Raw genomic sequence first — 18,191 nt, forward strand, 5'->3', positions numbered from 1 at the left:
AGCTGGGGGAAAGACTTCAGGAACAGACGGTGTTTGCATAGACACACCTGCCTAGCTATGCAGCATGATGGGGCCGCTTTCCCAAAATGACCAGTTTTGGCTGGTGGCAGGTTACAAATCACTTTAGGAGTGAATAGAATCAAATGTTATTATCCTTCCTCCATGAGTGAAGGGCAGCAGAACATACCTAGTCCGTCCTGATGGGTGGGTGGGTGAGGAATTGCTTTTATTGGACTTCATAGAAGTGATTGAGAACATCACCCTAAACCAGTGGGCCCCAAACATTTCGCACTGTGCCCTCTTATCCATGTCTGTGGCCCCTCGGAAGCCGCAGTCAAGAACCGAGGCTGGGAGTGGGTCTGTTGCTTGCTGGGGAGAGGGGTGTAGACAGGGGTAAGGGGATCGAGGCCGAGCAGGGAGTCAGAGCCCCAGGCTGAGGGTGGGGTTGGGGAAGAGCTGGGACAGAGTGGGGCTGAGTGCTGCTCCCTCCATGGAGACTGGCTCAGGCCCTGAGGTGCCCCCATGAATGTTCCTCTGTGTCCCCCTAGGAGTCATGCCCCACATTTTGGGGACCACTGAACCCTACTCGTTAAACAGGGGCTAGTGATGCCAAAGCCCAGGGAAAGGGAGAACAAGTGCGGGGCCCCCAGCACTGGAGCCATGTGAAGGGGCTGCAGGAGAGGGGCAATGGCTGGTGACACAGGGAGTTAAGGGCAAAGGGGGCACAGGAGGGGGCAGGAGTTAGGGGTGAAGGAGGTGCAAGGGCTGGGAGTGCAGGAGCTAGTGGTAAAGGGGGAGTGGGCATCGTCCAGGGGCAGTGGGGAAGTGCCCAAGTACAAGCTTTGCCCAGGGCACCATTTCCCCTAATGCTGGTCTGAGCAAACAATTGGAAATGACCCTTCAGTGAGACCAGAACCATCATGTAGAAAAGCCCCTTTGTTAAGTGGTGGTGGCTGAGGGCTTAGGGAGATGGGTTAGAAAACAACAACCACTTGTCTGTGGAGGTTTGATTCTTGCCTGCTAGGCCAGGCTGGTGTGTGGTGTCTCCATGGCTGTACTTTCAGTGTCTGATCTGCCACAGGGAGCCAAGTCTAGACATATTCAGAGGCTCTATGCCAGGGTTTCTCAAACTTCCTTTCACTGTAACTGATTTTTGCCAAAAAATAACCAAAAAACTTACTACATGACCCTAGATAGACGCACCAAGCCCCTCTACACTGAGCACAGGCAGAGGAGACAAAGCCTGAGCCCTGCCCCAGTTAGGAGAAGGCAAAACCAGAGCTTGAGGGATTCAGCCTTGGGTGGTGGGGCTCAGACTTTTGGTTTCAGCCCCACGCACCAACAAGTCTAATGCCAGCCCCGGCGACCCCATTAAAACAGGGTTATGACCCACTTTGGGGTCCTGACTCACAGTTTGAGAACCACTGCTCTAGGCTGATGGGAGAGAGTTTTCCTGGGGGTGCAGTTAATCCACTTTCCAAGAGGTGGCAGCTATGTCAGTGGGAGAAGCTATATCGGTGGGTGTGCAAGCTGTGGTGTTTACCACATTTAAGAAGTTTAATCAAACCCCATTTTTAAAACCACCTGTGGTCTGGGAATGGCAAAGGAGCTCGATGAATCAGGGTTTGTCCTTCAAAGTCCTGGACATCATGATTCCATACTCCTGTTATCATGGGGATATTGCTCAGTGTTAGAGTGCTTGATTGCAGTTTTCACGTAGTCCTCAGTTCAAACCCCTGTGTTCTCTTATAACCTTCTTTCTTTTTTTTTTAAAAAGTTAAACATTTTCATTTCCATTCTCCATTATGTTCAAGGGCTCCTCTATACAGGAGTGCTTGATATCAATGTAAACACTCAACATTTTGCTGTCCAAATGCATAAAAACGTAGCAAACCTGTCCTTCAGCTGAAATCAGCTCCAATCCTCTAAGTGTCTAGTTTATGTTTTCATCAGTTAAACAAAGGTATCATACGAATGTACATTCACAGATCCCTCTTCTCCAGGGGCTATGTTGTGCAGAAGAACAAGAACCACATCCAGTTGCAGTTCAGGAATCTGATGACCAAAGAGCCACGAAGTGTTCTGAGGGCTGGAGAAAAATGCCTTCTAGTGAGCTATTGAATGAGCTCAACCTGTTTAGGTTATCAAAAGACAATTGAAAGGTGACTTCATTGAAGTGTTGAAGGGCCTTAATGGAGAGAAAAGATGGGGTATTAAAGGGCTCTTTAATCTCGCAGAGAAAGGCATAACAAGACCCAATGGCTGGAAGGTGAAAAGAGACAAATTCATATTACAACTAAGGCACAAATATTCAACATCGAGGATGATTCACCACAGGAACAATCTCCCAAGGAAAGTGGTGGATTCGCCATGTCCTGATGTCATTTCATGAAGACTAGCTATCTTTCTGGAATGTGTTTGCCCCAAAAGTAGATATTGTGTCATACAGGAGGCCTGTGATATGCAGGGGGTCAGATTAGATGCTCTAATGGTCTCTTCTGGCCATAAAGTTGACTAATTTCTGAAAAACTGAGTGTAGCATTGGGAGCAGCGTCTTGTGTTTTCCTGTCTAGCCGGCTTGCTTCCTAGAACGAACGCTCCTTGAGTGGGGTGATCCACAGGGAGTAGCTCAAACCTCCAAAGTGCCTGGCCAGGGGCAGGACATTAGCACAGCAAGGGAGGGGTGTGGTAGTGACATCACAAAGGCCTTTGGCAGGACCTCAGACTATTGGTCAAAGGTGGTGGGGAGGTGGTGACCTCACAGAGAGATGCTGACATCAGTCAGGCAGGACAGGGGTGAGGGGCCAGGGAAACCTCAGAGACCCCTGTGGCTTTGCTTCAGCAAGTCTCCTTCTCTAGGTCTCTTTTTGAGGACTGAGAGTATTCGGGTTCACGGACGTGAGTGCCAGGAGGAAGCTTTTTCGAGTTTTCTCCTTCCCTTTTCCTGATTTTACTAGAAAACAGCCATCCCTGTTTAGAAGGTTGAAGCCTCCTTGAGGTTTGAAACCTGTTCAGTCTGATCCATCTGGTGACAGTTGAATTCTAGGCATGGAAAACACAAACTTAAGGAGGCAGAATTTTATTCCGCACCTGGGATTTTGTCCCATAGAATCAGTGGGGACATTAGGGTTTGTCCTTTCTGTTTCACCTTTTCCTCCATCCATCCCTCCCTCCTTTCTCTTTGTCTCTTGCTTCTTTTGTTCTTTCACCTGTTCCCCTCCCAACAGCAGGAGCGGTGTGTGTGTGTGTGTGTATGTGTGTGTTGCGGGGGAGTGCTCTGCAGCTCCCACTGTGGGAGGTCCACCCAAAAATGTGGGGCTGAAATAGTGCTCGGGCAGTGATCCCCACCAGTGACCTGGGCCATCCTTTGGGCTCTCTGGTGAGAACCCTCAGCCTCCCGTCCTCAGTCTCTACCCTGATTGGCTGAGCAGGGGGTTATTGACAGGGAGGAGATTCAGGTCCTTGTTGTTCTCTTTTAAGACCAAGGAAATAAGTCATAACCTCTTATATGTTGACAAATTTTGCTGCTTTGCTGCATTAATGGTCTCTGAGCAGTTCATGATTCTCTCTAACATTGCAGTTCTCCTCAAATACTTGCTGAATAATTACTGTGAACTGTTGTTGGTCTGGAGCTCATCTGAGAGCACTTTATTCAGGTCATTCAGTGTTTGAAATTCACGATCTGATGGTTAGTTTCAAAATCAGGGCTCTTGGGTCCTATTCCCAACTCTGCCACTGGCTGGCTGTGTGACCTAAGACAAGTCAATTCTCCTTTCTCAGCCTTTGCTTCTCCCTCTCTCAAGTAGGGATAATGATGATCCGCTCCTACCTAGCTCAAGGTGGGTGGAGGATGGGGATCCATTGGAGAGTGTCACTAGGAGTATCAGAGGGGCCGTGTTAGTCTGGATTTGTAAAAGCAGCAAAGACTCCTGTGGCACCTGGCTAAACAAACAGAACAAACCCCAAATCCCCCCTGTGCTTTGGGAGCCAGGTTTGTGGTCGGAATTCTGTAGTTCAGATGACTTCACGCCTGGGCATTGGGATTATTTACCAGTTTCTCTGGCATTGGGGCAGTTTTGTGCTCCCAGCTGTGATGGCCGAGTGGTTAAGGTGTTGGACTTGAAATCCAATAGGGTTCCCCTGCGCAGGTTCAAATCCTGCTCACAGCGAGGCCTGTGTTTTAGCCAGTCTCTCACCCGGGCAATACCTCTGTACAACCCCCTGAGACACTCTCAATTCTCTCCCCACTCCAAGTAAATTCTGTTCTGCTCCTTTCATCGAGATGCCTGGGACACCACCTCACACTGTGTTGTTGAGGGGTTGGGCAAACTCTCAGCACCTGAAGCCTCTGCCACTCACCTGGTGCCCCATAGATCAGCCATAGCCCTGGTTCTGCTCCTCTCTCTAGAGTGTGAAAGGAGCTGAGTCAGCGACTCCATGGGAGCTACGGGGCTGCAGAACCAACAGAGAGAAAAAAAGGTGCTCAGTGCCCACTGGCAGCCAGCTCCCCCCCACCCACTACAGGCCTTGCTGACAAGCTCCTCACACTTGCCAGTGATCAGCTGTTCAGTGGGGTGCAGGAGGCGCTGGGGGAGGAGCAGGGAGAGTGGAAGAGGGAAAGGAATGGGGCAGGAAGGTGCAGGGCGGGAAGAGGTGGGAGAGGGGTGGGGGCTTGGGGGAAGGGGTGTAGTGGAGGGCAGGGCCTGGGGAGGAAAGGGGGGATTTGTCCCATACCCCGGATCCCTCTAGGGCCGGCCCTGAAGGGAAGCACCGACTCTCACAGTGACAATAGAAGTGACCAGCCTTGCGGGGGAGGCTGAGGGAGATCCGCACTCACCAGGTCTCTTCTCTCCCCCACGGTGAGCCAGACACTGCTCTCTCCTGGCTCTCACTCTAGCAGCTGGACCCCAAGGAGCCATTTCCCCACAGGAAGTGCATTGAGTACCCCTGTGGTGCTGGGGGGCTGGTGCTGCTGCTGCCTGTAGGGCTGGCAGGGGGGCTGATGTCTGCACAGACTCTCAGCTGCCAGGCCGGAGGGGGCACTTGGGACCTTACCAGACTGGCTCAGTGAAGACGGGGGGTTGACAGAGCAATACAGACGCTCTCCAGAGCACAGAGCAGCAGCCGCCCATGCAGCCAGGCAATGAGCATTTCCCACCGCCTGGAGCCGAGGGGGAAGCGGCAGCTGCTGTTCCAGCTGCTCGGGGACAGGCCCTGTCAGCCAACAGCCACTTCTTACTCCCCACAGCTAAGGGCGCCGGGTTCCTCCGGTGGGGGTGTGGAGCAGCCGTTCGTTTTCCTGTTCGCACTCCTCTGCCGTGTGAAAATCGGGGAGGGGAGGCAGAAGCCCCACTTCCCTCCCGAAATGACGCCCAGTGGGGGAAGGCAGGACAACAGGGTGGGGCGGCAGGTGGTGGCCAGACTCTCACCGCCAGGGTCTAGTCTAGCTCAGGGTCCAGCTCAACTTCCTCCCCGCACCACTGGCCCCCAGTCCCCTTCCACCACCAGGTCAACCCAGGCACTAGGGCAGGAACGGGGTGAGGCAGCAAGTCAAGCTGAGCAAGGCAGGCAAAAGCGAGTCTTGTCTTCATGGGCACCTCCCAATGACGTCCTTTTTGTGTGCAACTGCTGCAAAAACCTCCCAGGCAGAGAAGCAACAGGCCAAAATATTGGTATACAGCTGCCAAAGTAGCTCAGTTGGGAGAGCGTTAGACTGAAGATCTAAAGGTCCCTGGTTCAATCCCAGGCTTTGGCAGGTGCTTTCATCCTCTTTGTGCAGGGGCAACTTGTTTTCTAGAAGCCCAGTGGTGCCTGCACCCAAGATGAGCAGGGTTTCCCTGGGGTAAAGCAATTTTGGGGGCCCCTTCCATTAAAAAAAAGTGGCAATACTGTATTCTCACGGGGCCCCTGCAGGGCCTGAGGCAAATTGCCCCACTTGCCTCCCCTCTGGGTGGCCCTGAAGGTGAGTCTCTGATCTTGGGCTCTGCTGTAGGAAAACATAGAATGGGCTTCTGCCCCTAGTTGGCCCACCTGACCTTTAAGGATGAGAGCTGTCTTTCCCAACATGGCAGGAAGAGAGCAATGCAGGGTGACCCTCAGGAATGGTGCCAGAGGGCTGCTGGGCAGTGACAGGCAGGAATAGGGGATGAAAACTCCTCTGCGCAGCTCAGCAAGGGCAGTACCAGGGAAGGGGCATCTGTAAAAGTGGCTGTGTAGAAGGTGGAAGGGATTTGGGGGCCCAGGAGGAGGCGCTTGATGTTCAGTGCCTTGGAGCAGCTGGACTTAGCCATGGTGAGTGTTCAGGAAATGCCCATTAATAACTCTAGGGTAGCTCAATAGGCAGAGGGTGATTGGAGGAAGGGCCTCCTGGCCAGGGAAGAATGATGGGGCTGGAGTCACATTCATGGTGCGAGTACAGAAGGTGGTGGAGCTCCGACCAGGGAGGGCATTACTGGTGGGCTTTGTGCTCTGTGGCACTGGTTACTGCTATATTAGTGTGTATGGTCCCCACTTAAGGCATGAGAGGGAAGATCAAAGGCTCCCTTCCTCTGGGCTGCATGATGTTTGATGTTGGGGGGGATTTTAATTGTGTCAGCCGGCCTGAGCACCGCTGGTCCTGTTTTCCCAACCGTCAGAGGAAACATTTTTACAATGAGCACTACCTGGCGCAGGTCTGTAGTGAGGTTGGCTTAGAGGAGCTCACTCCAGCCACAGAGGGGGTTCACCTTTCTGCGGGGACAGACCAGGACTCGCATTGACCGGATTTATGCTTAGCTTTTGTATCTTTAGCACGTTGCTTCTCAGATTCTTTCTTGGCCTGACTTGTTACACTTTGACACTTAACAGGCCAGAGTTTGTGCACCTTCCTATTATCCTCACTAGGATCTGATTTCCAAATTTTGAGGAATGACTTTTTGCCTCTAACAGCCTCCAGTACTCGGCCGTTTACCTAGAGTGGCGTTCTGCTGGTCGTCCTATTGTCGTTTCTGATTTAGGGCAAACGTTTCATCTGAGCCTCTAATTGCGGTGTTTTTTAAACGGTCTGCATGCTGCTTGCAGACACCTAACACTAGTGACAGCAGCTCCTTTTAATTCCCATCTAACCATCTGTACTTATGCCGATAGGTCGACTTTAGGTCTTTAACTTTGAGCGGTAGCTGAGAAGATGGTAAATCGGGCAGAAACCCGTTCGACAAACCTCTTCATTTCCTTGTTATTTCCTGACTTCTTCATTCATCCCCTTTTCCTTATTTCCTGGCTGAGGTGGCGGCCTGCCAGGGAGCTCCCCGGCACCTCTGGCTGCCTGGGCTGAAGGCAAGAGGCAGGCCTGGGCGTGGCGAGGGCCTCCTGTCCCGGAATGAGGCCACAGTGCTTCCTGGTCCCCTTTTCCCACCCACAGTGGCAGGCGGCTGCTGCAGGAGAACACGAGGGAGGCTCTCGGGATGCTAGGCAGCGCTGTGTGGCTGTCAGGGGAAAGAGCCTTCTTCTCTAAAGATGGCTGGCAGAAAGGTGGTGCTCAGCTCTGTAAGCGACCTGCCCAGTAGCCTCGCTGCCAGGGGATTCAGACATTTCTGTAAGGTGCAGAAAGAGGGTATTTGGCTTCCAAGTTAATATGAGAAATATGCATTTAGGAGATGGAATTTCCATTCTTTCATCAGTGCCCCAGTGGCCTAATGGATAAGGCAATGGCTTTCTAAGTCAGAGATTGTGGGTTCGAGTTCCGTCTGGGGTGAAAAACTGCCTTCTTCCTGTATATTGCAAGGAAACCTTGACCTTATTTTCAGCAAGGAAGCTGGGAGATGTTCGAACACAAAATACTGGATCTTGGGAAAAATCCCCCAGAAATGGCAGCTTGACAAATGCTTTCTAAACCCCTCAGTAGCAAACAGTTAATACTAGTGTTTGTCTGAGACAAGAGGGAAGGGGAGTGTTTACTCCCACACCTCGGTGAGGGAAAGAGCAAGGCCGTCCTGAAAGAGAATGGATCTGTCTGGAGACAAAGCAGTCCCTGAGAATGAGCAACGGTGTGAAAAGAAGAGGTTCAAATGTGTGTTAGAGGGTTTATCCCTTCACCCTCCCATTAGCGGGTCCTTCTTGCGTACACACAGAGCAGCAATACCCAAAGTCCGAAGGTGCAAACAATTAGATGTTTATTGGATTGAACTTCCAGCAAACAATGATTCCAGTTTTCTTCCTCAGTGTCCCCATCCCAGCCCTGACGCCACAGAACCTTGCCTGTGTCCCTGTTTCCATTCTCCCTCTTAGCAAAACATAGGACATGTGGTGACACATTTCCTGATAGGGCCAGGCATCAAGGTGGAAGGTGTTGATATTCCATTTGTCCCACTGCCCCGTGTGTAGTACAGTGCCCTTCTCGTACGGGCGTGCCACACCTGTTCCAATTAGCGTTCCAGGCTTCCCACTATAGTGGGCCTGAGAAGGTTGGGTCCAGGTTGTCTAGTACAGGGGGGAGGGGCTTACTCCATTACTTCTAGGTTATTTCCGTAGGCAACGTAACACAAGTATACTTAGCAATACACCAGCCGCTGTAATAATCCACAGCAACACCGAGAGACCTGAGCACTGCCGCATGGTCCAACATCCTGGCCACCACCGAAACACCTCCTCTCCTCCTTCGACGGGGTCAAGCTCTTAACATGTCCAGTTGCTGGCAGTTGCAATACGCTGCCGCTGCAGGTTTTCGTGCTTTTGTCCATAGCATAAGTCCATTGAATGTCCACAGAGAAATGGGTTATTGTCCAAACCAACTTAACCACATGGTGTGGAATCAGGCTGTATGTGCTGGTTCGATTATTCAAAGCAGTAAGATTCACAGATCTATCTGTGCGCCAAAGCCCAGAGAGCAGCGTGTAGTGTGGAATTTGGTTAGGGGCTGGTGTAATTGTGCCCCCAGTAATATGTACATTTCCAGCAAAACACCTCATACACAGTACACCCAATTGTCCACCCCTTGCCACGGGCCATTGGGTGTGCTCCTCCATGGCCATCAGGGAGGGGCACAGTCAGACATCTTCTCTGGATTTACACCATTTTACACACCCCTCCATTGATTCCCAGCGAGCAAATCCCCTTCTCATTATTCCCATAGGGCTTGTGGGGCCCACCTTAGCTGCCCATTCAGATACCATGGTAGCTATTACACAGGTGCTGGCCTCCTAGTCGAGCATTTTGAATTTCCATACACATCTTCCCCCAGGTCAGCCTTTTGAAGCCATCCCCACCCATGTCATGAGGTTTTCTGTTCACTGAAACACAACAATGCTAACAACAAGGCAAACACCACAGACAAACAACACAAAACATAGATCCATGGTATTATGGGTTAGTCTTTTGCTGGCACCAGCTTGCTTGTAGAGTGTCTGAAAAACAAAAGAAACAATTTCCACACACGCCCCCGGTGGGGACAGATTAGTGCTTAATAATAATAATACCACTTCCTTTTACAAATTTCCTTGCTAATTGCAGGAAAATTGCCCATTTCCCCTCAGAATGTCTGTAAATGCTTCTTGGGACAAAACATAGTGGTGGTAGCAGCCACTTTACCTGACCCTCTTGTATAATTTAATTACTAAGCTTCCATCCAACGTGAGTGCACAGAGCTGCACATACAGTTACATTTATATAACTGGGTTTTATTATTAAACCAACAACTGCCCTTCTTGTAACACCACAACTGTTGCCTTTTACTATTTCCACAACTCAAAAATGTTTACTTACCTCCAAACTCTGTATTATTAATTTTTGCAAAACCCTGGGTGGCTGCACTGCAGTGCTGGGGTGACTCTGCAGGGGGAGAAGCTGCTGTGGAGCAATGTAGAGCAGGTGCAGGAAGAAGCCGGGGTCACTATTCACATTCTGAACTGCACAATTTTCCAAATTTGGGAATGTCCGAGAACAATTCTAAGGGGAAAGTGAATGCAGAGCAGTGACACTGGAGGTGCCCAGACCTCCAACAGGGGCGGTGTGGAAATTAATAATGGGAAGATCATTTGCGAAATTAGTCGTCACTGACAAGATTTGTCTCTTCTTATTTCATGTTATGGTGTTATTTAGCGGAATCAGGACATATTTTTACTATGTTAATTAAATACTTAATTTTATTTAACTGAGCCAAAAACTTAGTGTCACTTATTTTTTCTCTGTCCTAGCAAGAACTAAATTAATTTTGTGACTTTCTGGAAAGTGCAGAGAGATAAAATGTGGGGAAATCAGTCTCTGTGTTTGTGAGCTGATGTTTTCCTCTCACAGGACAGTGCCTGCATTGAAATACCAAGAGGGATCTAAGGGCTGGTGTACGCTGGGCACAGGGGTGTTTGCAGAAGGGGCGGGGCCTCAGGTGGAAGGGGCGGGGCAGGGCGTTAGTCTCTCCCAGATGGCGGTTCACGCCCTGCCCATGGTGTTGCAATGAAAGAGGCTGCCCAGGCTGCACTTGTAGCGAGGTTCCCCCACTAGGTGGCCGCGCAGAGGCTGCAGGAGACAGGCAGGTGGCCGCAGGGGAAATGGCGACACAGGAGCTCTCAGCAGCAGGGTGACGGACAATGCCGTGGAGCAGCAGCGATGCAGAGTGAAGAGGGCAAACTGAGAGCCAGTTGAGGGAGTTCGGCAGCAGAAGCTGAAATATCACTCGCTGCCTCCCCCACCCCTGGGGCTTTGCTGCCCAAGGGGAGTGGGGGTTGGGGGAAGGAGAGCGGAGGGGTCTGTTAAAGGAACATTGGATTGGCCTGTCACACTGCAAGGTGAGAAACTGAGGCACAGCACTGCCCAGCGTACTCTGGGGTGGGGGGGTTGCTGATGAGCGTAGATGTGAATGTGGTTGTGGGGTTTTCCCAAACTCAGGCTAGATTCTCTTTCTCTTTTAATAGAAGTTCTCATTGGCTCTCTGCCCGCGCAGAGCTGGGGAGTGGGGGCCTGTTGCCTTTTCCCCAGGCAGCAGGGTGACACCTGCCTGGCGAGTGAGGGTCGGTTTGGGTGACCCCCACTCAGGGCAGGCTCAGGGCAGGTCTCTGCCCTTTACTCAGCCCAGGAGGAGTTTTTTGCACTAACATCCCAAGTGTGCAAGTCCGTCCCCGCAGAGCTGCCCCATGGGGTGACCTTAAAGCAATTGTGGAAAACGGGACGGGGGTGGGGGGTAATAGGCTCCTATATGAGAAAAAGTCCAGCCAAACCGGACTGTCCCTTTAAAAACGGGACATCTGGTCACCCTGGAGCAGCCCCGCACTCCTGCTCCCCGGTTGGTGCGTTTGTGACCCGGGGGCTGAAGCCGACGCGAGAAAGGGAAGTGAGCGAGTAAGTTTTGGGGTTGGGCCCCACATGTTTAGTGCAGGCTGTGGGGAGCCGGGCTGAGCAGAGCCTGCCCCGACGGGGTGTGTGGACACCCTAAGCTGGGAGCGTGTGCCCAGAATTGGGTACGGGGGGGTGGGAGAAGCTTGGTTGTGGGAAGCAGATCCTTTTTTTTTTTGCCTGTCTGGGTGGGGGTCTCGGTACCTAATGAAAAGCAGCGGTGGGGGAGGGGAATTGAGACTCTGCTTTGGGGGTTGCTGGGGGGGCACGACACAAGCCAGCCGGTGCTGGCTGCTGCTGTGGGACATAGTACAGGTGGGGGTGGGGCTGTCTGGGTGCTTGAGATGAGGGGCGGTTCCTGGTTGGCTGGTGCCGGCGTGCCTAGTGTTCTCTGACAGCTGATCTCCCATTGGCCCTCGCGCGGGGCGGGTCTCTGAAAGCTGGTCTCCCATTGGGCCCTCCCCTACTGACGTTTCTGACGGGCTCATCTCCCATTGGTGACGTTGTCTGACAGCGATGCGGGGCGGAGCCGCCAGGGCCTTCTGCGCTCAGAGCTCAGCGCGGCCCGCGAGAAGCGGCGCGAGGCCGCGCGGGGCGGGTCCCGCTGCCGGGCGGAGGAACCGAGACCGCAGCAGCGGCGCCGCCTCCCGCCGGGCGAGAAGCCGCAGCACCGGGGGGGGTCACAGGGCGCGAGGCGCTTCCGCGCGCGGCTGTTTCCTGCCAGTCGCGGGGTGACGGGTCCTGCCCGTTGGGGCCGCGGGTTCCCGATGGCAGCGGGGGGCTCTGGCGTCCGCCCGCCCGCGGCGGCTGGGAGCTGCGGGGCCACCTGCACTGGCCGGGGGCTGCGGCTTCTCCTCACCCCCCCCCCCGGTGACTGGGAGCTCCCGGCTCTGCCTGCGGTGTCTGAGCGCTGGGGGCTCCTCTCCTGCCTGGGGCGGCCGGGAGCTCCCGGGGCTCCGGCGCTGCAGGGTCTGTGAGCAATGACGTGGGGCTGCAGGGTCCTCCCGCCATCAAGGCCTGTTGGGAAACCCTGGGTCCCTCCGCAGCGGCTGGGAGCTCTGGGGTCCACTCGTAGGAGCTGCAGGGTCCATACGCAGTGGTGTGGGGCTGTGGGGGCTCCCCGGCCACCCATGGCTGCTGGGAGCTCCAGGGTCTGCCTGTGGAAGCTGTGGGGAGATGAGGGGTTTGGGGTGGAGGAGGGGGCTCCAGGCTGCAGGATGGGGCCGAGGAATTCAGAGTGCAGGAGGGGGCTGTGGGTTGAGGCAGGGGGTTGGGGTCCAGGACGGGGTGATGGCTCTGGGGTGGGGGCAGGGATGATGGGTTCCAGGTGTGGGAGGAAGCTCTGGGCTGGGGCAGGAGGTTGAAGTGCAGGGGGGTGAGGGCTCTGGGGTGCAAGAGGGGGCTCTGGGTTTGGGGGGTTCAGGGCTGGGGCCGGGGGTGGGGGTGCAGACTTACCTCGGGCGGCTCCTGGTCAGCGGTGCAGCAGGGGGGACCTACTGGCCATTTCCAGGGCACAGTGCGGTGCCCTAGGACACGTAGGGACCAGCCTGCCTGAGCCCCGCAGCATGGCTGACCGGACTTTATAACCTGGTCACCCCACTGGGAGCTCCAGGGTCCGCCTGTCACATGTGGTGTCTGGGAGCTCTGGGATCCACCCACAGTAGCTGAGAGCTGTGGGGTCCATCCGTGGTGGCATGGGCCTGTGGGAGCCCCTTCCGACACTGGTGGCTGATAGCTGTGAGGCCCCCATCGGCCGACAGCTCCAGTCTTGCTGCCCCAGGGCTGAGGTGGAAAATGTCACTGAGATCTCTGAAAGTCACAGATTCTGTGACCCTCTTTTATAATCTTAGCCTTAATCGTTGTTGACTGTCTCTCTCAATCTAGAGGTCTGCTCTAGCGCGGATGGGACAGGGAAGACAGACGCTCACCCCCCAGCACAGGTTTGGGCAGAAATGGCTCTTGGGCTATTTGCTGTGCACGCAGAGGACTTGTCCAGGCCGGTGGAGCAGCTCAGCCAGATGAGGAGCTGGAAGAAGGAGACCTGAGCAGCCTGGAGATCCCACTTTTTCTCCACAGCCACTGCCTATCAGCAGGATTCCTCCTTCTCCTCAGTGAGACCAAATCTAAGCACCTAGACAGCTGGTCTGTCCGCTGCACCCCAATCCCTCATGCCTGAGCCTCCCTGCCAAAGTCCTGTGCCTGGCTCCAGAGAATTGTCTCACATCTCGCTGGGAACTCGACTTCTTGTGCCCAGAGAGTCTCGGCCCCACTCAGTAGAGGACATGAGAAACACTGTGTCTGCCTTTTCCAAATAAGTGCTTGGAAAGCTTTTTGTTCTTGTGACCACATGGCCTAATGGATAAGGCATCTGACTTCGGATCAGGCGATTGAGGGTTCAAGTCCCTTCGTGGTTGTGTTTGTGCAATTTTACCTTTGGGCTGAAAGTCCTGCTCCCTTCAGGGCTGGAACCTCTTCTTGGCCGCTCAGGCCAATGCTCTGGCTTCAGCTAGAGCCCCAGGAAGGAGTTGGGGGTTGGGTGTCACAAAGGCTGGTGCATGAGCCCCAGGTGCTTCCAGTCTCGCCTTTGCCATTCCTGACTTGCCAAAGACAATGGGCGGCTGCCCGGGCTAGCGTGTGGAGCAGTTTCCCTCTTCCAAGTGTGCGCCTGTCCCTGTGCTGGAGGATACTTGCCACATAGCGCCTTGGGAGCCTGGGTTTCTCTGCTTCTCGCCAGCTGGGGAAAAGCCTCTTGGGGTAAAATCTCCTGCCCCACTGCCAAAGTGAGCACCTGGAGTGGGAATGGTAAGAGGCCCCCCAGGGGGGCTGGCCCTGCTTTCTTACCATCTTCTGATGTTGGCCACAGAGCAGCAGCAGCTGGCTGTGGGTGGTTTTCAGTGGGGGTTCGGCATGCAAGGGAGCAGCCTGTCTGGGTGTCTCTGTGGCTGTCTGCTGGCCACGCATAGGCATGGTCCTCCCTTCCTCTTGCCCTGCCCTCGGTTGCTCTGTGGCTTTTAAGCCTTCCCTTGGAGCCGTCAGCACCAGCCACCTCTGCTCTAGGTGCCCAGAGGAGGAGAGGTGCTGGGCTCCAGCCTGGGACTCTTCCTCCCTCCTGCCTTTCCCTGACTATGAAACCTGGCCCTGACACTCCTTTCTTCAAGTGCCATGTGGGCAAGAGGAAAGTGTGGTAGAAAGCACAAGGGCCAAACTTGTGGGCATCAGAAATCCCAAACACCCAGTCAAACCATAGCCACTTCTAGACCCCATTCCAACCAAAGACCTGGCTCCAGTGGGTATGAGTCACTCAGCACAAGGTAAACAACTCATTCTCATACAGCTGGAGATAGGAAAGCACTTGGATCTCCAGGGATTTTCCACAAGGTGCCACTGAGATGTGAACTCAGATTTCAGCATGCCAACCATTATACCAGCTTGTGCTAGTTTCTCTGAACATTGGTGACTCTATCATAGAATACCAGGGTTGAAAGGGACCTCAGGAGGTATCTAGTCCAGCCCGCTGCTCAAAGCAGGGCCAATCCACAGACAGATTTTTATCCCAGATCCCTAAATGTCCCCCTCAAGGACTGAGCTCACAAACCTGGGTTTAGCAGGCTAATACTCAAACCACTGAGCTCTCCCTCCCTCACAGGGCCAGTTTGTGTAAGGGGACTGTTGGCCCTTTACTAAAACTGAGTGGGGTTTTTTTGGTTGGCTAGTTCCCAGTTCCAATAGAAGGGGGAAGGGTCAATGGGAAATCAGGACCCTGAGACTGACAGGCCCCTGGGGCAATGGTCACCAACTGGTAGGGAACAAGTGAGAATTTGTTAATGAGTAAAATTCCTGGTGAAAATTGGCAAAGCTGTGGAGAGTTTGAAAAGTTCCAGTGAATTTACACATGAAGATACAAACAGAGAGAAAGAGACCATCACAGACTGCACAGGCCCACACAGACATAAACAAAAACCAAACCCACACAGCACACAGAGCCATATACACATAAGGGAAAGCCACAGAAAACATAGAACAAATCCGCACCAAAAAGTACAGCAAAAGCCCACAACAGGAAAGCACAAAAACCACATACCAAAAGAATACTTAGCAAAAAACAATCTGCATGCAAAAGTCATACACACACACACACACAACTATGCATGGCATCCACAAAAATTACACAGGACCCACATGCACATCAATACGACAGACAACAAAAACCACCGACATACAGAAAGCCAGGCAGGGTTTGAGTCTCACAGCGAAGAGGGTGAGCACACAGGTGGTTTGGGGAGCAAAGACTGAGGGGGAGTCGGGGGCAGTGCTCTGGGCTCTGCTCGACCCCTCCTGACACAGGTGGCTGGTGGAGAGCAGAGCCTGGGAGATCTGTGGAATCTGCCCTGCTCTCTGTAAAGCAAGGGGACCTCGGTGTCTTCTGAGCTGCAGGGCAAAATGATTGGCAGAAGCCATTTGCTTAAAGGAAACTAGTGCTGTAGGTGAGGTTTGAACTCACAACCTCAGCATGACTCCACTCAGCACTGCTTTGTGAGTACTGGGCACTAACCCATTGCACCACTGTACCCTGCTTTCAGGAGCTTGTGTCCATGTTTCATGGATGGATTAGCGGAGGGGGGGGGTTGCATTAGCTAAAACAAATCCATATTAAAGGCTGCAGGATGGCAGCAGCAAAGGTGGGGTGTCTCCTTCCATGTGATAGAGCTGGTTGCCCCTTCCGTTGCTCAGGGGAAGGTTGGTGCTTTGATCCCACCCGGTGCTGGAATGTCCCATGGGTGAGATTAATGGGACTCTTGGGAAGGGAAGGGAAGTATTTTCTATCCCTGCCTAGCTCCATTGGTCTCCTGTGGCCCTTTCGGCTCTCTGCTCCCCTGTTGGGGAGATGCATAGACAAGCCCCCATCTGGGTGAGTCACCGAGAGGCTGTGTCCCATGGCGTGTGGGGGGGAGTGGTAGGGGTGGGATGGGGCTCAAGGGGAGAAGGTTCTGTGTGACAGTGTGTGTGGGGGAGGGGGAGGGTGTGTTCCTTAGGATAGAAATGATGGAAAACACAGGGGCAGTGACAGTGGAGCCCCATGTCTGAGTGTTATGACCCTGTGTGGTGCTGCCGTTCACCTTCCCCTCCTATGGGCTCAGCTTTCATTGAATCCAGCATTTTTTCACCTGTCCTCACCACAGAGGTGTCCCACCTGCCTCAGCTACCGAGTGTCCCTCTTAGAGACACTGAGGACTGGAACTGATTTCAGCTGCTGGACAGCTCTGCTAGGTCTTTATTCATTTGCACAGGAAAATGCTGAGTGTTTAAATTCATTTCAAGCCCCCTGCCCCCCTTCAGCGAACTCCTGAACATACTGGAGATGGGTCTGGAAATCGATTTTCATTCAAAAAAGTTTTTAAAGGGAATCACTTGGATTGGAATTAGGAACCCATCACCCTGCAGGGAAACATTCACCCACTGAGCTACCCTCACAACAGAGAGTGTCCTGTATAGCCCAGAGCAGGACCAGTTTTTAACCTGGGGGTTAGTAAACTTTATCTCTATACAAACACCACAGTTTACAAACTCCCCACCCCCGCTCTGTGTCACCAGCTCCCCAGCTCCCTGCCCGTCTGTCTCTCCAGCATTGCTCCAATCCCTTAAAGCAGGGTCTCAACCTCAATTTACCTTAGGGCCAGTGCCAGTCCTCCAGTCCTCCCAGTGGGCCAATAATGTCACTCATACTGCCCAGAACCCACCCCCCAGAACTCCACCCTCCACCTGCCTAAGGCTCTGGGAGGGAGTTTGGGTGTGGGGGAGGAGGTCTAGGGTGCAGGCCCTGGGCTGGGGCTGGGGATTGGGGTGCAGGAGGCGTGCAGGCTGTGGGGGGAGTTTGGGTGCAGAAGGGGTGAGAGGCTGGTCTCTGGGAGGGAGTTTGGGTGGGGGAGGGGTTCTGGGGGGCAGGTTCTGGGATGGAGTTTGCAGCGCTGTAACATGGGCGAGGCGAGTGAGGCACTTGCCTCGGGCGCGCAAAGTGGAGGGGCGCAGCTCTACCACGATCAGAGGCGCTTCGGCGGCAGCTCTACTGCTGCCACTTCTTCAGCTGCAATTCGTCAGTGGGTCCTTTTCTCCAAGAGGGACTCAGGGACCCGCTGCCCAATTGACGCCGAAGGATGAATGAAGCAGCGGCGGCAATTGGGCGGCAGGTCCTTCCCTCCGACAGGGACTCAAGGACCTGCAGCCAAAGAGCCTGGAGCCGGCCCTTGCCTCGGGCACAAAAATTCCTTGTTATGGCTCTGGGAGTTTGGGTGCTGGGTGCAGGCTCTGGGCTGGGGCAGGGGGTGGGGGGAACAGGAGGAGGGGTGGGGGTGCAGGCTCTGGGAGGGAGATTAGGGTGGGTGGTAGGGTGTGTGTGGAGGGAGAGGGTGCAGGCTGTGGGAGGGAGTTGGGGGCAGGTGTCTGGAGAGTGGAGAGGGGTGCAGGCTCTGGGAAGGAGTTTGCAGGGAGGAGGGTGTATGTGGGGAGGGGATGGTGGTGCAGGCTCTGGGCTGGGGCAGGGGGTAGGAGGAACAGGAGGAGGGGTGGGGGTGCAGGCTCTGGGAGGGGGTCAGGGGTGCGGCGCTTACCTGGGGTTCCAAGGCGGGGCAGGCTGGGGGGCCTCCATGTGCTGCTGCCCCCAGGCATCACCCCCGCAGTGTCCTATTGGATGCAGGGGCTCAGGACAGGGGCAGCGCACGGAGGCACAGACCCACCCTGCCCTGCCATGGGGAGGGGCCGGCAGCCACTGGAGCGAGCAGACAGATGCTGCTCAGCTCCGCTGCACTGCTGGGGTCCCTGGCAGGGAGCGCCTGGGGGCAGCAGGTGGGGCCAAGGGAGTGACCCGCTCCCAAAACTGCTGGAGCCCCATGGGC

At 54.2% G+C, this 18,191-nt stretch overlaps 2 non-coding genes across 2 annotated transcripts; both read left to right on the forward strand.

Annotated features, from left to right (window-relative positions):
- Positions 1-4,087: 4,087 nt before the first annotated feature.
- On the forward strand, positions 4,088-4,169 carry TRNAS-UGA. The gene has a single exon. It is a non-coding gene; the product is annotated as a tRNA-Ser (tRNA).
- A 1,513-nt stretch (positions 4,170-5,682) lies between these two features.
- TRNAF-GAA lies at positions 5,683-5,755 on the forward strand. The gene has a single exon. It is a non-coding gene; the product is annotated as a tRNA-Phe (tRNA).
- The last annotated feature ends 12,436 nt before the right edge of the window (positions 5,756-18,191 follow it).

This window comes from Mauremys mutica, unplaced genomic scaffold (assembly GCF_020497125.1).
Source record: "Mauremys mutica isolate MM-2020 ecotype Southern unplaced genomic scaffold, ASM2049712v1 Super-Scaffold_100101, whole genome shotgun sequence".
Taxonomy (NCBI): Eukaryota; Metazoa; Chordata; order Testudines; family Geoemydidae; genus Mauremys; species Mauremys mutica.